We start from the raw sequence: 18342 nt of genomic DNA on the forward strand, positions 1-18342 counted from the left end.
GTTTGATATATCTATTGCTATCATTGGATCTGTATTATCTCAATATACATTTCATATCAACGTAACTTTTAAAATAACATAAAAAGCGGCATCGCTTTTGTATTAATTTCAAAATTCGTGCCCGAGGCATAGCGTTAATTTTAATTTAAAGGAATACCGCACTGGGAATCGGCAATCAATCTCAGAAACAACAACCGTGTAACAAATTTTACAATTCGACACGATAGAAAACAATTTCTCTTCTACAACAAGGGAATAATTAAGGAACCCCCTAGTTACGGCATTCATGACGCAGTAAGTTTGACTCAGATTGGGTTGACGCAAAGGCAGAGGCGATGGCGATTTTAATTCTGTATGCTTTTTTTTTTCATTTAAGAGAAATTAATTAAAAGTGTAGCTACTGTTAAATCTTTATTTTTCTGTAAGTTGACATTATTGTGTTTTGTACAAGTATATGAAAATTTAACAAAAAATACTGTTACGCGCTGGAATTCGGAATAAATAAATGTTCCACCAAATTACAACTTAAAACTGTATTCGACACTTAGAACATTAAAACACTCAACAAACACTTTAAAATTCTCAATTCAATTCTTCCGCTTCGCTTCAAGCGATCCGTTCGCTATTTCGTTTCGAGTAGTTCCAATTACTAACTGACTGCGTGCCATCTCTGCAACGCTTTTACAGTTGATACGACATCTCTAGAATCGTCGAGAACATTCCTTACAAGTCGAGCACTTTCGATGCGTGCTTCCGCTATCTGACAATAGATGGCGTTGTACTTCTCGAGTTTTCTAGATATTACTAGATTCTTTGGTATTCGTTTCGGCTATTCGGCGATAAATGGCGTTACTCTTACCGGCGTAACACTACTTTAAACACTTTACTATCGAAAATTGACCGTAGAAGAATCTGAATACTGGTATTTACCTAATACCGTAGGGTTGCAATATCTCTGTATGTACCGATAGCAAAAATAGTAATAGGTCCAATAAGATTTGATAACAGTAATTAATTAAATACACAATTAAAATATATCATTGATTCGATTTTGATATATTTTTTAAGTTTTCTTTTAGTATTCGACGAGGTGATAGGTTATTCATCATTATCAAAATAATTGACCAGAAATATGAAATATAAACTTCACACAAAGAAATGAGCTCGTATTTTTACTAACAACAAAACTTGATATCGTTTAGCTTAAGTACATCCTAAATAAGACACTGTGTTAGTTGATGGTCTTCTTTTACGATACTAAGCTATTCTCATATCTTCGAAGCATATTGTTATCATATGTAATTCAGTTTGCTCGTAAAGTTACGTTTTTAACTACGTTTTACTCACGACTCTCATTAAGTTAGAAATGCGTAACTTTTTTATTGGCCTAGATAAGTAAACGACCTAAAGACCCATCTAATAGAGGTTTCTAACGTTCACAGTTTTACGAAGTTGAAATCTCTGAATACGTAACTGATAACTTATTATGAACGAAGTAGTATTGTCTGCTAATTATTACTTTTTTTTTTTTTTTTTCCACACGAGAAAATCGCCGGATCCCCACCCGCGCGGCAGGTGGGGTATTTGGGAGTTGAACCTCACTAAAAACTCCTGCCGCTCACAACCGGCGCCCTACCTCGGACCGGGCCGGAGCCCAGTCGGGGCTATTGAAACGGCGGGACAGGGTTGACGCAGAGCACATTACATCCATCCCACCGTCCCACGGACGCCGGACCGGTGGCCGCCAGCGACACGACCACCGGTTCCCTCGTTCAGCGGGCCGAGAGCCCGCTTTGATGGCGCCGCGTTACACCTTCCCCCAGAGCGGTCGGGGGAACGCGGTCTGCCATCACCCGGCTTCCTATTGCGGGTGAGCGTGCAAGCACGCCACCCCACGTCTGGGTCTCTCCCCGCACAAAACGGGTGGGACCCCTAGCTCTTAGGGGGCCAGGTTACGGATACGACCCCGGTCCCGACCACCTGCTCGGCGGCGGCGGGTTTCTGCGTAGTGAGGAGAGCTTTCCCTCACTCGCCCCGCCGCCTCCTTCTGCGAGATGGTGCACTCGCAGAAGTCGAGCATAGCCTTCCATGACTCATCGCTGCCAAGCATCGACGCCACGACGCCAGGCAGCGACAAGTCAGGTCCTATCTTTGCGACCAGGACACGGCGCTGCACCTCCCAAGCGGGGCAGACAGCGAGCGTATGCTCCGCCGTGTCCAGGTCGTGTCCACAATGGTGACACCTTGTCGTCGGCTCAGCCCCTATCCGGCGCAGGTACTTCCCGAAGCAGCTAATTATTACTTAGATGATTCTTGTCCATCTAATAATCTGGAAAAGATCGCATTTGGCAATAAGACTGTCTGTCCATTACACTCTTTGTGTTTCATGTTTTGGCACATACATATAGATGACATAATAGTATACTCTACTCTTATGTCTACCCATGAAGTAGCACTGAAATGTTTTGTTCCCGCAGGAAAGGCTGATTAATTATAATCGAAGACCACTCTTTGAACTTTGAAGCATTCTCAGTCTATTGGATTCTGTAGCCGTTTAGCTAGACGAGCTGCATGTTATCCCAACTTAGTAGATTATAATAAACCAATTCAATGTGTGTGTCTTTTTTTTTGGCAAGTTACAACCCGCTAACGCTTATCGCTCTCGTTTACCACAAAATCGAATGCAGAGGCTTAAGCTCTCGCGCGTTCGCGTAATGACGCCGAACTAATTTATTCATCGGGACGTTATCTTAGATGTCTCGTGGTTGTGTACTCTGATAACTTACGTAATGGAAACATTCAATTTCAAGTGAATGTTAAATTAATGGTACTATCAAAGGGAAACGTGGAGGCTGTATGGTAATTACATCTTGTATCGATAATCGTTTTAGTGTATGAAACAACAATTCAAGTTAAGTAATATTCGCTTGCATTCATATTTACTGTTGTTCGAACAAGAATTTTAATGTGTTTTTTTTCTTTTGTAAGTTCATACGTGTAGTTACTGCAGACCTGTATCAGCAACGCTTATGGTTTATTAACTTTTTTTTCCTACCTAAGCTGATAGCCTTGAGAGGCTACTTCAGCGGAACCTTAACTAGGAGCAGAGCTAATTTTTATGATCAAAGATCTAAAGAGTTCTAAGAGATCAAGACAACTACATCCGCAAATCTTGAAACATAAGGTACGGAAAGACGATTTAGAAAAATGATTGTCCTGTTGACTGTTGAATTCAAAATAAAACTATGTTTCAATGCACAACCAGACAGGACACTAATCGCCTGTTCTCACAAAAGTAGCGTATTTCTCTCTCCAGTCCTCAAAGTATATCTTACCAAAAATAATGTAAATTCGACGAGGGGTAATACATATATTTTCACATTTAGCTTTGTGTTAAGTTAGAACACTGACAACAGAATATGTTGTGGCCTTTGTGAACGCCCAAAGAATTTAAAATAAGAATTAGAAGATAAAATTTATTTCTGTATTTCGAGACGTTGTTTTGTCATTTTGGGGAAAATTGTCACATACCGAAATTCTGAAAGGTTTTCTTCGAATTTAGTTTGCGTTATTCAACAACGTCTTGATCTTAAAATTGGGTATGAAAGATAAATTGGATGGCAACTTGCGTGAAAATTCCATCATTGGGAAAACGTAAGGGCCGCAAGAGCTTGTTTTACAACATCACAAGGGACCGCAGAGAAAATAAAATTTTTTTGGAAGCTGTCGCTTCGTCTACGAGCGAAATGTAATTTGTATTCAACCGGTGGCGATTATTTGCCGATGAAACAAATAATTTCGTTTTGTAGTCTTTCTATTTCGTAGCCTATCTATCATATTGAAACTTCACCCTTATGCTTCGAGATATGTTTATAGCAATTATGTACTGAGGTATTCTTAAATAGGCGAATGAACTTACCGCTCATCTTCCGTTCTTTAATGGTTACCAGAACGTAGAGCAATGTGAAGGGCATAACCTGTTATTTGATAAACAAAAGTATGTTTAAACCACTCTCTAGTCCAAACTCTATATCTATGCAAATATCATATCGAGCTCTTTCGCATATATTGTTTTGTGATATTTTAATAGTTTTTTCTTTATATTCAATCAATGTGTTTTTCATTTATTATTTCTTAAATTTAGTTTAACGTGTATTGCTTTGACGCATATCCAAGTTTTTCTTATAAGATTTTAAAACTCAACTATTTCATATTGAGTCACTATTAAATCAAACACTATCTTCGGAAAACTAAATAAAATTCAAAAGACCGCTGCATTTAACAGTCGTGTACCAGGCCAACAGAGCATACGAGGAAGTCGTAAATATTGTTTTATTTGAAATGAGTTGGGACACAGTCGAAGGTAACGACGCCCAAGGGTCGTGTTGGCCGCTCGATACGAAAACATTTTATTCCGAGGACGACCGCAAATATGTCGCATTGTTGGGATTTCAAAAACATTCTACACAATTAAACGATGAGGTATCGTTAAAGATCACCAACAAGCATACATTTTGTCTATACCTGGTTTATTTGGATGGTTCCAAATAATTAAAACAAGTTATAGTGAAAATGACTCTTAACACATAATGTTCAGGATAAAAAAATGTATGGTTCGCTAACGACCTCTGGATTTTTTTTACTACCTATTCATTGGTAGCCTAAGGGGCTATTCTAACTTTACGTGGACCGGTAGGTGAGCTCACGGGCTCAACTTGAGAGAATTGCTAACGCTAAGGCTAGCCCTAGCAAGAGCAGTAAATTAAGAAAAATCTTGCGAAATTTACGAAATAGTGACTCCTCCGTGCGTCGCATTCCTTAGTGCTGAGGGTTGTGACCTTTACGGAGCACTTTTGTTAGGACTATGTTCCTCCACTCACTCCTGTCCTCCGCGCAGTGGATAGCGACATTGATGCTGGAGTCCAAAGTTGTCTTACGGCCGTTTTCAATAACCTATCTATCCCTAGTTTCGGTTACTAAAGATAGACAAATCTATATTTTTGTCCTTACTTACGTTCCAATAACCTATCGACGGGCAGCAGTTCCTATCGGATTTATCTATCCATCGTCGGGAGGACGGATAGCCTGCTAAAGATAGAACGCTCATACAAATCGTGCTTACTTCCGTTTCAATATGAGTTTTAAGTAACTCTCCGGTAGGCGGCGCTATCTCTAGTATGGGCATTCGCTTATCTGTCAAAATCGGCCGGTTACATGTTTATCTTTCGAAAGTAAATCGCTATAATTTAATAATTGTTTCTCTTCATATGGGCATATTGTAGCAGTGATGATAGTGATATGGAATTATTTCAAATGTTATGGATTGTGATGCAGATAGTGATAGTGAGGCCGATATCATATGGTTAGGAAAATAAAGATCGTCTGAATTACATGGCGAAGATCAATAATTACGAATTTGACTATAGATTTCTGAGCAAAGGTGTTGTGAATTAATTGATTAATTTAATGAGACCATATTTGAGTGTAACGTCAAAAAGGTAAGATAAATTTTAACCATAAAAGTACTCGCTATTACAACTTATATTTGTTTATAGCAATAGCAAAATTATACCTAATTTTTGTTGTGTTACAAAATCACACTCAACAGGAATTCTATAATACTGCTGGATTCCCATGGTGCCCTAAATGACATTCATATACTAATACAATAACCTGGTAGGCTATTTACCTTCATTCTTATTACACACTGATACCTACTACATTTTATATTTGTGTTACAGATTCAAATATAGGAGAGGAATTTAGAAATAGAAAAAGAGTATTTTGAATGTGTAATTTGTGTGCAATGCATCATTGATGTTTCAAAATGTTGTTGCTTGATGGCCTGGGTCTACTCATGATACAACTATAATTAACCATTCCGATTGAAAAGGTATTTCTTATTTATATTGCCTTATTTATATTATTATTATATTTTTATTTATTTATATTATATATTTAGGTGTTTATATGAATTTAATATGACACTATTATAATAAATTATCTACATATCAAGAGAACATTGATAACAAGGTGGACTTGGAAATTGCTATTTGCTTGCCGATAGAGGCTATCCCCACAACCCTATCTTTTAACGTGATTAATTAACCCACATACTCAATCGGAACGATTTAAAATGAATCACATATTAAAACAAGAAATACTATAGAGAGGTAATCTTTTTTTTTAGTTAAGAGCTTGTTATACTGTATTGTAAAATAATTTAAGCGAATAATGTATAATTTTCAGATGCATTGGTGTTTGTAAAAGAAGACTCCCTGTATATCATTGAAAAGTAGATTAAAACTAGAAAATATGCAAGCTGTTATTATAGCTGCCATGCTGCATAATATCGTCAGAAGTATGAATTTAGAAGAATTAGAATCAGAAATTTCAGTCGCAGATACATTACAGGAAAATAATATAATTGTTCGTAACAATTTTTCAAAACTTACATCTGAAATACAACTATGTACTTATAAATAAATGCTTCCAATGATAATTTATAAAATAAACTCCAAAGATAATTTGACTATTTTTTATTTTCCAAAATGATAATTACATGGTAGTTAGTACATGCAAGATATTTAATGTAGAATTTGTACATATACTTAAAAAACTATCTAACATAAAATTATTATTGCCTACTTAATTTATGAAATTTAATATTCCTTTTAAGTAATTTTTAATTTTTTAAATTATCTAAATCTAACTTAACTTTTGCTACAACAATCTCCTTTTGTTTATTTTCCAAGTCAAGTCTCTTTTTTGCTATTAGATATTCTGCTAATGCATTGTCCCTATGCTAGCCTTGCATTTCTTTTCTTCCATCTTGTTTAAGCTTGGCTGTAAAAGTGTTAAAAATATTATTTGTGACCTACAACAATGTGCATGCTTTATCCAAAATTTCATCTGCAATCCTTACCACCTCCAGCCTGTAACAAAGAGCATAATTATTTCAAATACTACGGCAACCTGAAGAAAAAATCATGTTTATCAAAGTGTTATTGTTAGTGTTACAAACAATCAACTAATTATACTAACCTTACTAAGGTTGTTTCTTATGTTGCCGTAGCGTTCTTTAAGTTTTCCCATTTTAGTCGAAGCTGCAATGGAGTTCGTGGGAAACGACGAATCGACGAATTAAAATCATTTACAAGGGTTTGCCAAGCCTGCTCCTTCAATTTATTGTTTGTGGCATTTGTTGCCTTATTATTGAAATGTTTTTTCGCCGCCACAAGTTCTGCTAGAATCATCGTCTCATCTTTTGTCATGGGTGCTGCCTTTCTTGACTGAAAAAGATATATTTTCTAAACTTGAACTCTAAGTTTTCAAAGTAAAATTATTATTATCAATGTAGTTCATAGATACTTACAGAATTCATTTTATTTCACTGTAGCTCTTTAATTATAAGCACACTTAGAATTATAAACGAAAGTTTTAAAGCGTTTTGGAGGTAAGTCATCATCTAATATAGTAGGTAAACAATAGAAAAACAAACAAAAGAAACTGATCACTGCTTATTGGCAAACGGACTGTCAAAACGTTTCGTTTCATAATTTCGACTAGGATAAAAATAGCAATACGTCCAATTTAAAAAAATCTTCATATGTTTTTATTACTTTTTGTTATAAACAAATGTGTTTATGATAGTCTACAATATGCTGGTTAAATTATAGTTATAATTTAGAATAAAATAAAATAAGTCTTGATCCTGATGTTGTTTCGTATTTGTAGTAGAACGAAACGTATCAAGAGGCTCGGATAAATCGGAGGGAAGAAGCTATCTACTGTTGGTTAAAGAGAGATAGCACTTATCCGTGATTGTGAAACGCAAACTAAGGATAGATACGCTCTTGCTGATATTCGGAGATAGCTATCTATCCGAAAGCTCAGATACGTTATTGAAAACGGCCGTTAATCTGGTCGGACCAGCGCATGGGACTACGCCCCCTAGGTATCTTTCCTTCCACTTTGCCGGTGATGACAAGTCTTTCGAGATTGTCATCCTTTTTCCTCGCAACGTGACAACGAGGTTTAATAATTAGAAACACCGTCCAAAATTTTTTTTTCATTTTTCTGCGAATCCTGGGCTTCCCATCATGAACATATAAACTATTTTATATCACAAACAAGATCAGTCGCTTCACGCCCATAACAGGGACAAACGTAAAAACGTACAGAATGTATTTTTCCAGCGAACCATTCCATTTCCATAACCATTATTTCTTCACGTGACCCGGGCTTATTCGCATATTCGTCACCGTCAATCGTGGTAATAGTCCCAATATCCGTTTCATATATTTTTTCAATTTACCTCGGCATTCTAAATACCCTGAACGTCGCGGAATCTCAGGCATTTGAGATAACGCAAAATGTTTTTGGTCAATTACTTAGATTAAATTTTGTTTTGAATTTCTGCTGAACGTCTTCCTAGTGACCTGATCAGCATTGGCAATATCAGAGCACACTAGCTCAATTGTCTACCAAAAAATCCTCTCTTCATGCCTTACTCGAAAAACGACACGTTTTAGCACTTGCGTAATGCCGTCGGTAGGGGAGACTTGAATGCAAAGCCCAAGCATAAGTGAGAAAAGAAATCCTAATACGCATTGTATCTAATTTTATTGGTGCTCGACAAAACTGGTGAGCTCCGAATTCAGTAACAAGTCGTGTTGACACAATGACGTCGTCTCCATTTGCATTCAGGTGCTGTTTTAGCTTTTGAATAGTAATATTAAATTAGTGTAGAATTATAAAATCTGTGAGCTAAAAGAAAGCGAGACAGAGTGAGAGGGAGCATAAGAGTAGACACGAGAGGTCAAAGAAAAGAAAATAAATGCAGATAAGTGAATGACGTACACTGATGAACTAAGCTTTGTACATGGATGCAGAATGACATATTAAAATAATTGAGTGACGTGATAGAAAAACTATCTAAATTAAAAATATACTTAGTATCTAGTAGAATTACTTACACCACGTACCATATATTGAAATTTTGGTAACTAAAATTAGGTTCAGTGCCAATCCATACTAAGCACATATTTCAAGTAGCTTGACGTAATCAACGAACTAATCAATATTAGTGGTTATGACTCTCAAATTATTACTTTTTAATATCAAAGTAGATATTTATTCATCATTCGTACTTAACATGTTTTCGGTATTTTTAAATCATTTAAAGTTGACTGTTATAATGCTCAAACGTCTTGTTTTTGTGTTCGTTGTCCTTTAATTCATAGTACAACGGCCCAATAAATCTTCGCATCACAATAGTTCCGCTGATGTACGATGTTTTTGTAAAGAAATCCCACAAAATACACTCTAATACAAAAACTGTGATAAATGTTGTGTCCCACACGATGTGTGCTAGGAAAGTTATTAAACTGCTTGAAAAAGGAAACAGCAAAAGGTTACTCCCAAAAGGATTGTCCAAAAATAAATGTTTCGTTTCTTTATGTTGTTATTATTGTCTAATATACTATCTTTACAAACACTTGAGTTTCGGAACTCATAAGGCACTCTTTGATCATAAAAGCCTCAAAAGGGAACGACCACGAGAAATGTCTACAGAAATTCAAATTTCGAGACAACAAAGAGATTTCAAAGTTTCTTGCAAATCACAATTTAAAAACAAATGGTTTGCTTCATTCAGATAGTGCAGGGAATTCAATCTCGATAAAAAAATGGATAGCATCTATTCAAAGGTTTCATAGACTGAATGTGTCTGAACGTTTTAAATTATAAACATTTGGAATGTTTAGTAGGTATTTAAATTATTTTCATTATTTTTTTTGTTTTCGAAGATACATACATTAAATTTAAAATTTTTAAAGGTGTACTTTGATCAAGGGGTAGGTTCATCACTATGTTTCACATTTCTGCCTTCGGTGTACAATACAAGCTAGAGATGAGCCGAAAACAAGTCTTACAATTCGCCAATCAAATTTCACAGAATGTCGGTTCCTATTGTTGAATGTATGGTTATATACATTCAAAGAAAATTTCAAAAAGGACCGATTAATCTATTTAAACCACTTAAGTTTACTATTGTGAGCCGCATCAGGCGACATCATAATGGCTAAGTGATACACGAAAGCAATGAACATCAGACACAAGCTCTGGCAGAAAGACGGTCACCTCATACTCGTAATTCGAACAATTGGCACTACGCCCAAAGCAAACCGGAGCCAACGTAGTCCGCAATGAATACCTCCGTCATAATGCCTACATGATATCAAACTAACAGCCTGTATGCCTTTGGCATGTTGTTTGGTTACCGTAAACATTAGAATATGGCTCAGAATGCATTGGAACAAATCGTTGCGCACTATGGAACTGGACTAACAGAAATCCCTGCATTCCAAAATACTTATATTTCAATTTGGCATCAAAGTAAATATCTTCTTCTTCATCATCTTCCCCTTGTCCCACATTATGTTGGGTGGGCGCAGTTGGTCCTCTTATGTTGCTGCATAGGGAATCAGCAAAAGGTGTATTTCCGACCGCCGTAGTAACGTCCAGTGCAAAGTCCCATACGATGAGACTTTTTTCGTTGCTTCATTTGGTGTTACTTTTACTGCATCAAAGTGACTATCGAGATCTTTAATTTAGTTTTCATATTTTATAAGGTTCTCTAGGGTCTCACATGAGTTTTGATTCTCAGTTTACAGTATAACAGCTGCTCCGACATTGAAACCGTAACGCATTATTGTCTCACGGCAAAATAGGCAGGATGGCGGTACTTACCCGTGCGGGCTCACAAGGGGCCTTAATACCAGTTTATATATAACAGAAAATATACTCGTCCCTAATAAATATCTAAAAAAACCTTCTTTTTTCCCTACGTGTGCTGAGAGGCTATTTCAGCGTTACGCTAGCGTGTAGGTGAACTCTCTGGGCTCAAACCGGAGGTGCTGGTAACACTAGCCCTAGCAAGAGCACTGCTGCGCAAAATCTACCACCGGATCGGAAACGCGACCCACTGAGAAGATCCGGCAAGAAACTCAGTGGGCTGTGTCTGTGGGTTAATTTACCCTTCACGCAAGCGACGGGTTCGGCGAGGACGGTGGCCGGTGCTTGAGGTACCTAAAACCACCATTAATGGATCGGGAGGATCCGTAATGACTAATAATACTAACATTAGTATCACACTATTTAAGGCTCTACCTTTGAGTTAACGTAACACATTAACCCAATTGAAAACCAAAACGCTATTTTACTAAAAATAACTATGAAACTGGTAACGACCTCAATGCGACATAGCTCCAATAATTGGGACTCACGACGTTATAAAAACCATATATATTTTCCATAACACGAAGCTAAGCAAAAGGTATTTTAATGTAGCTATACCCTTACCTTATAACGCGGCAGTTAACCCAGATTTTTATCATATTTCTTATATTGTTCAGCATTTAAACCGCTGAGAAAGTCTGCATCTAATGACTTTTACACGTTTTAAGTTGTCAACCACAATACATTATTTATTGGCTTCGAGAGTTTTTATCGAGAAATTATTATAAGGAGCTTTTCATTGCGAGCTTGACTTTTTTTTATAAGGAACGTATTCATGACATTATTTATGGTTGTATTATATTTTTAGTTATTGACCACAATTTTGAAGTAATAGCGGGTGAATTGGAGTAAAGGATCTTTTCGGAGCGTCATCTATACTAATATATAAATCTACAGTGGTTTTTACGGATGTTCCGTTATAATTACTGAACCATGCATCCGATTGACTTGAAACTTGGTATCCGTGTAGAAAATACATGTACTTAATGGATAAGCTAATATTTATATGAGTGTTGGACTCCCTAATAATAATGACAATAAATAATAATGTTAATTTTAAATGCCAAGCAAGCGGGCGAGGACGGCTAGTAAATCTATATAAATGTATAATTAGGTTCAGGTAAACTCGCGGTTGACTGTTTATAACATTGCTTGATATTATCAAGGAGTAATTAGACTACGCTACTATAGAAATATACTACAAATTAAGTTATACTTTAGCTTTTGTCAGTGTAAGTTAACAAAAACAACATTATTTTGTAAATTATTAAACGACTTGTTTACGCGAATGTTGAAAGGGAAACTCATCAGATTCACTTTGCTAGGTCATTAGTATTCGTGACAAAGGAAACGCTGTAAAGAAACAGGTACCTCATTATCAATGTAAATGACCGCTTCCCCTTGTGTTATGGCGCGCCATCACTTGAACATCGCCGCCTGCAATTTCTATTTACTGTATCATTGCTGTTTTTATATCACAGGTACAGTGCTTACGTAAAATTTGTGTAGTATATTTTTAGTTTGTTAGTTAGGAAACGATTTAATTTAAAATTCCGGATAAGCTTGATGGGCAGTAAAATCGAGTGTTGACAAAAAAAACGTTGTGTTTTTCATTTATTTAAATTGTACTCTTATTGTATAGAATCGTCACGCCCCATAAAGTGTCCGGTTTAGTTAAATATATTTTTATCTACTACTGATCGAGTTAGAATGGCAAAAAATGGTAGAAAGTTTAACACATTTACAAATTAATTAAAATGGAATAATTATTTTATTTTATTTTAGTTTGATTCAACATTACAAATTAGTTCTAATAAATAATTCTGTCTAATAATATTTTAAAATGAAATAAATCAAATCAATATATGCAAATAAAAAGTATACGCGGGCTTTCTGTGGATTGCACTATGGGAGATGCGCCTGTTTAGCCCCTTTTATATTGTATTATATATTATGCAATAATAATAGCACTACTTAAGTTAACTCCAGTTGCCGGTCGGATTTCAATAGCGCATTTTTTTCAATTAGATTACGGAAGAAAAAGAATAAGAGAGAGATCTAGAGCTCACTGCCCACTAGGCTGTAAGTGCATACTGGAGCCAATAAAATACACAACTTGAACCCGAAAGCTTAATTCCGATCAGCACAAAATCATGTTAACTTTAAGCTGAAAAACAAAATTAGTATCCCCAATTTAAACTTGCGACATTTAATGTATTGCTGGTAAAAGTAAGTGGCTTGGCAATGCTAAGCAATGCGAGCTTGCATCATACCAACCAATAACAACTTACGTATCATCTCTATCAAAAAGAACTTTTACAGTAGATAATTCTGAGCAATAAAAAAGTATTGTAAGTTAACAGATTAACCCAAAACTAAATTGAGCAAGTATTTTTAAAACACTTATGTTTTTATTCAAAGAGATTCCTGAATTCCGGAGTGAGAAATTCTAGTGTATTAAGCATACCATACAATCGGGGTCGGGTGCTGAAGGATTAAGCATTGTTGGAATTGCTTCAGTAAATTAAGTTGAGTAGTGAAGCGTGTTTCTTTTGTTTATGCATTAAAGGACTTTACATTTGTTTAGCGAAACTGTTACTTTCGTATTTCAAGAGATTGTTTGGCTTGTCGAAAGATTCGATTTTGTGAACAAAAAGTTCACTATAGATAGTTTTTTGTCGTATATTGGTTTATTATTTGATAAAGCTTTTATTTGAGTGGGATCCCTTATCCTCGCTATATGAGGATCCCAATTTGATGTTAGAAATACGCCAGCAAACTGGTGTCTTAAATTTTGTATTAAATTCTTTTCATGTAGTACACATGGAATTTATTTGTCTTCTTTAGGGTATATTTGTTTTTTCCAAGACCAAGAGTGGGTAATAGTTTTTTTAAAGATATTGGTTGGCGTTTATCTAGTTTAGAGATTTATCTAGCTCGCTCATCTAATTGTGAGCAATTACCGTAATCGAATTAAGCGTCGTTCGAAGTGAAGGGTTTACCAGGGAACAAAAAATCGAACGGGTTTTCAATTTACCCGTCAAAAGAGCAATACAAACTAAATTTTTCTTAGTACAAACAGATAAAAAACCTGAGAAATCTTATAACACACCCTACCGCCAATAAATGGAAGGACTTAGAGAAATAGGTAGAAATATATTTTTTATTGCTCAGATGTTATGTGGTTAACTTAACACCCATCCGGTGTTAAATGGTCACCGGAGCCCACAGACATCTACAACGTAAATGCCGCTACCCACCTTGAAATATGAATCTTAAGGTTTCAGTATAGTTACAACGGCTACCTACGTGGTACCTACCCGTGCGGACTCACCAGTAATTACGCAAATTATAATTTTGCGGGTTTTATTTTTATTACACGATGTAATTCTTTCACCGTGGAAGTCAATCGTGAACATTTGTTGATTGCGTACTTCATTAGAAAAATTGATACCTGCCAGCGGGATTCGAAAACCGGTGGTACATCGCTACATACGAATGCACCGGACGTCTTATCCTTTAGGCCACAACGACCTTAAATTATCCTCGTTTTTTTAAATATAGATCCAGAAATTATAAAGAACTACATCATCCGACAGAGATCTCTCTACACTTAGCAATCGACCCCTAAATTTTTCGCTTATTCAAATCGTTATGTTTATAGATTTTTTTGAAGTTGTAGTATTCTAATAAAACTGTCTAACCAAATATTATAATGAATCTATGATGCGAAAACTTATCGTTCATTTTTTTCCGTTATCTATTCGCTGGTAGCCTACGGATCTATTACAGTTACGCAATGGCTGATAGGTCAAGTCACAGGGCTCAACTTGAGAGACTTACTTATACTGGGCCCCAGTAAGAGCAGTATTTCGCAGAATCTACCCCTTACTGAGAAGAAGAGGTGAGAAAAACAGTGTGCGGTCCTTGATCTATTACTATAATTTACAACAATCAAAATACGATAAAGGCTATTAAAATGATGTTATATTTATTGTCAACCCGTAAATTCAGGTTTCCCGAGCGAACGTTTGGCATATACATAAACCAACGATATTCTGAGTGCTATTTTTGTTCAAAATCAATATTGTTCTGCCTCTCGGTCCAAACAGCTTCCAACATAAATTATTCAGATATTCAAACTTGAAAACAGACCAAATCGTGTTCCTATTCCACATAAATACGAATGTTTGTAGTTAGTCTGAGCAGTCATTTTAGAAATTAGTCTGAGCAGTCATTTTAGAAATTTTATAAGTTATATATGTAAGTATATGAATAAATTTATCAAAGAATTGGGAAAAAAGATTGTTACTTATAAGTACTAATATGTTATGAAATAAGAATCACTGAAGACAGCATATTCTAATGATGATAAGATATGTGTTATGGTACTTCACGGGCTGTGACTACCTTTTGTGTTTCTGCGGCAAAGCAACCCTGCGTTGTATAGTATTGCAATGCAGAGGGACTTTTATCTCTATTTCTTTTTATTATATAAATTGGTTCACTTTCCAGCCGGTGTTTGGGTAGTTACCGATATAGATTTTACAACATAAATATCGCCATCCGTCACGAGATGCGGACGAAGTATCAATTGTAAAAATCCCATTCTCCAAACAGAATGACTGTTTCTAGAATTCGAATAGCAGTACCAAGACGTGCAGACTTACAACACACTTTAAAACCAGTAATACTATTATTAAGTCAGCAATACTATTATTAATTTTGGTAATGTTTTGACTGATGCTCACAACACCTAGGAGACGACCTCGTATCAAAGCCGGATCGACTGTGGCAAACGGGTTCTCTATAAACGCGCTGTGAATGAGTATGGATAGTGATGCCCAGTAGTCGGAATTAGGCGGTGGCTGACTATGTAATTGTAAAATTCAATGGCCACCATTTTTTTTTGTTGCTTAGATGCGTGGACGAGCTCACAGCCCACCTGGTGTTAAGTGGTTACTGGAGCCCATAGACATCCACAACGTAAATGCGCCACCCACCTTGAGATATAAGTTCTAAGGTCTCAAGCATAGTTATAACGGCTGCCCCACCCTTCAAACCCAAAACGCATTACTGCTTCACGGCAGAAATAGGCAGGGTGGTGGTACCCACTCGCGCGGACTCACAAGAGGTCCTACCACCAGTAAAAATTGCAAATGCTTTTCGGCATTAATTTTGATTACCTGATGTTATTCCTTCAATAAGCCGCGCCGCATCGCGGAGGTGGCTCTACCCAATGAAAATACAGCGTCATCGACCACGACCACCCGATTAAGAGTGAAACACTAAGAAAGAAAAAGTCATTCCTTAATCGCGGAAGTCCTATGAAAAGAATATTAAATGCTTGCTGAATTTGAACGACGGCATAGTCGCATCGCTTCATACGAGTACACGTGAAGTCTTAGGCTTTAGGTCTAGACGATTTTAAATGGACTAGATTTAACTTTTCCTATGGTATTAGATACTATTATAAATTTTTAATTTTATAATTATATATTATAATTTATGTATTAAGATTTTATCATAAAAATAAGAACACAATATTCCTAAATAGCCTAAAAGTACATGTTATTATCCGCAACACGTTCGTCAGATTACAGAAATAGAGTTATCAGCAACGTGCTTCGTCGAAAAGTACAATACTTACTTTTATTTATTTATTTTTTATTGCTTAGATGGATGGACGAGCTCACAGCCCACCTAGTGTTAAGTGGTTACTGGAGCCCATAGACATCTACAACGTAAATGCGCCACCCACCTCGAGATATAAGTTCTAAGATCTCAGTATAGTTACAACGGCTACCCCACCCTTCGAACCGAAACGCATTACTGCTTCACGGCGGAAATAGGCGAGGTGGTGGTACCTACCCGTGCGGACTCCCAAGAGGTCTTACCACCAGTGATTCCTTTCAGCTACAAGCGTCGTCTTAAGGTATTTCACTGCACATCTACCTTTAAACTTAAGATTATTTTACGGTAGACGCCACGCGGCTGTGGGGGCATCAGATATCACTTTGCTTCTGGTGAATGCTACACTTACTTATAAGTTTCATTAAACAGATGGAATTCGTGTTGTTTTTTCTTTGGACTTCATTAAGTTCCTAACACCGGAGCAGGCGTAAACTCACCTACGCCTTTAACGTTCCAAACAAACAAACAAAGCAGACAAAAAAATAACTCAGCTTCGATGTTAAAATAAATTTAAAAAAAGGAAAACCGTGTACGGTTTTTGAACGTGAAATTTATCCAAAATAATGTCATATTTAATATTTTCGTTATACTTACGAAAATCACGAAAGGGGCTTTAAATATTCAGCAAAGGCTCCTCTTCGGAACACTGTCGAGCTTTTAATTGGTATGAGCTTGCAGAACTCAGCCCACATTGCACATTCCAACATCGCTCCCGTGTTCCCCCCGGGAGTTTTAAAGGACGTATTGTGAAAGGTTTTCCTCGTGTCAACAAAAAGGACCTTTTAAAATCTATATGAAGGCATGACCTAGAGAAGTACATCGTAGAACACGCCTAGCTTCAAGCCTAGAAAAGAAAATACCAAAGAATTGTTTGATACTCAATATTTTCAACGAGACGGGATTAAAAAGTTTTTTAAATGCAATAAAAGTATCCAGTATATAAAACAAGGTAAGATTATTTAGCTATCTATCAATAGGAAGGCTAATTTAAAAACATTCCGATATAATTGAATAATTTGGCCAAAAAAAAGTTGCCTACATTTAATTTAAAGACACTTTACTAGGCTGCACTAAAAGTATCGGGAATGGAATATTTCCACTGTTCCTGTCATATTAAAATCTTTTTAATTGAAAACTCCTTGGTTTTAAAAATCGAATACCATTTATTTATTTAAAAAAAGATTCTCGGTCTTGTCACGAGGTTTTGTCAAACTTGTTTAGTCGTTGAGAAAATGGAATTGACTCGAGAACATTCAAGAGCGATGATTTATTATGACTTTCGAAGTGGTTTAACACAAAAACAGTGCGTTGACCGGATGATTTCTGCATTTGGTGATGAAGCCCCATCCAAAACCACAATTTATCGCTGGTTTGCTGAGTTTCAACGTGGACGTGTCAAGCTCAGTGATGATCTCCGTCAAGGTCGTCCAAAAACTGCAGTCACCCAAGAAAACGTTGATGCTGTGCGTAAGCTGATTGAGGAAGATCGACATGTGACATACCGCGAAATTCAGGCAACTTTAGACATTGGCATGAGTCAAATACAAATAATCTTGCATGAACAATTAGGTGTAAAAAAGTTGTTTTCCCGATGGATACCGCATTCGCTCTGTGAAGAGCAAAAAGCGGCTCGCGTTACTTGGTGCGTCAGAACTCTCGAAAGATTCCACGCAGGATCCTCAAATGCTGTATACAACATTGTATCAGGTGACGAATCCTGGATATACGCGTACGAACCCGAAACAAAAAACCAGTCACGAGTTTGGGTGTTCGAAAATGAGTTAAAGCCAACAAAAATTATTCGTTCACGGAGTGTTGCAAAAAAAATGGTGGCCACGTTTGTCTCCA

The 18342-nt window shown here is 36.5% G+C and overlaps 2 protein-coding genes and 1 long non-coding RNA gene across 5 annotated transcripts in view; 1 reads left to right on the forward strand and 2 right to left on the reverse strand.

Moving 5' to 3' along the window:
- The window catches only part of LOC134199939 (uncharacterized protein K02A2.6-like), a 933609-nt gene that overhangs the window by 399196 nt on the left and 516071 nt on the right, over positions 1-18342 (reverse strand). The gene's annotated exons all lie outside the window — the stretch shown is intronic.
- The window catches only part of LOC101743788 (tyrosine-protein phosphatase Lar-like), a 99416-nt gene that overhangs the window by 78637 nt on the left and 2437 nt on the right, over positions 1-18342 (reverse strand). The window lies entirely within an intron of this gene.
- LOC134199941 (uncharacterized) lies at positions 5346-6527 on the forward strand. Of its 2 annotated transcripts, none has more exons than XR_009974633.1 (3): positions 5346-5440; positions 5742-5893; positions 6250-6527. It is a non-coding gene; the product is annotated as an uncharacterized LOC134199941 (long non-coding RNA). The 2 variants fall into 2 exon arrangements; XR_009974632.1 differs by having other exon boundaries at positions 5347-5498.

The sequence above is a fragment of the Bombyx mori genome, chromosome 13, assembly GCF_030269925.1.
Source record: "Bombyx mori chromosome 13, ASM3026992v2".
Classification (NCBI taxonomy): domain Eukaryota; kingdom Metazoa; phylum Arthropoda; class Insecta; order Lepidoptera; family Bombycidae; genus Bombyx; species Bombyx mori.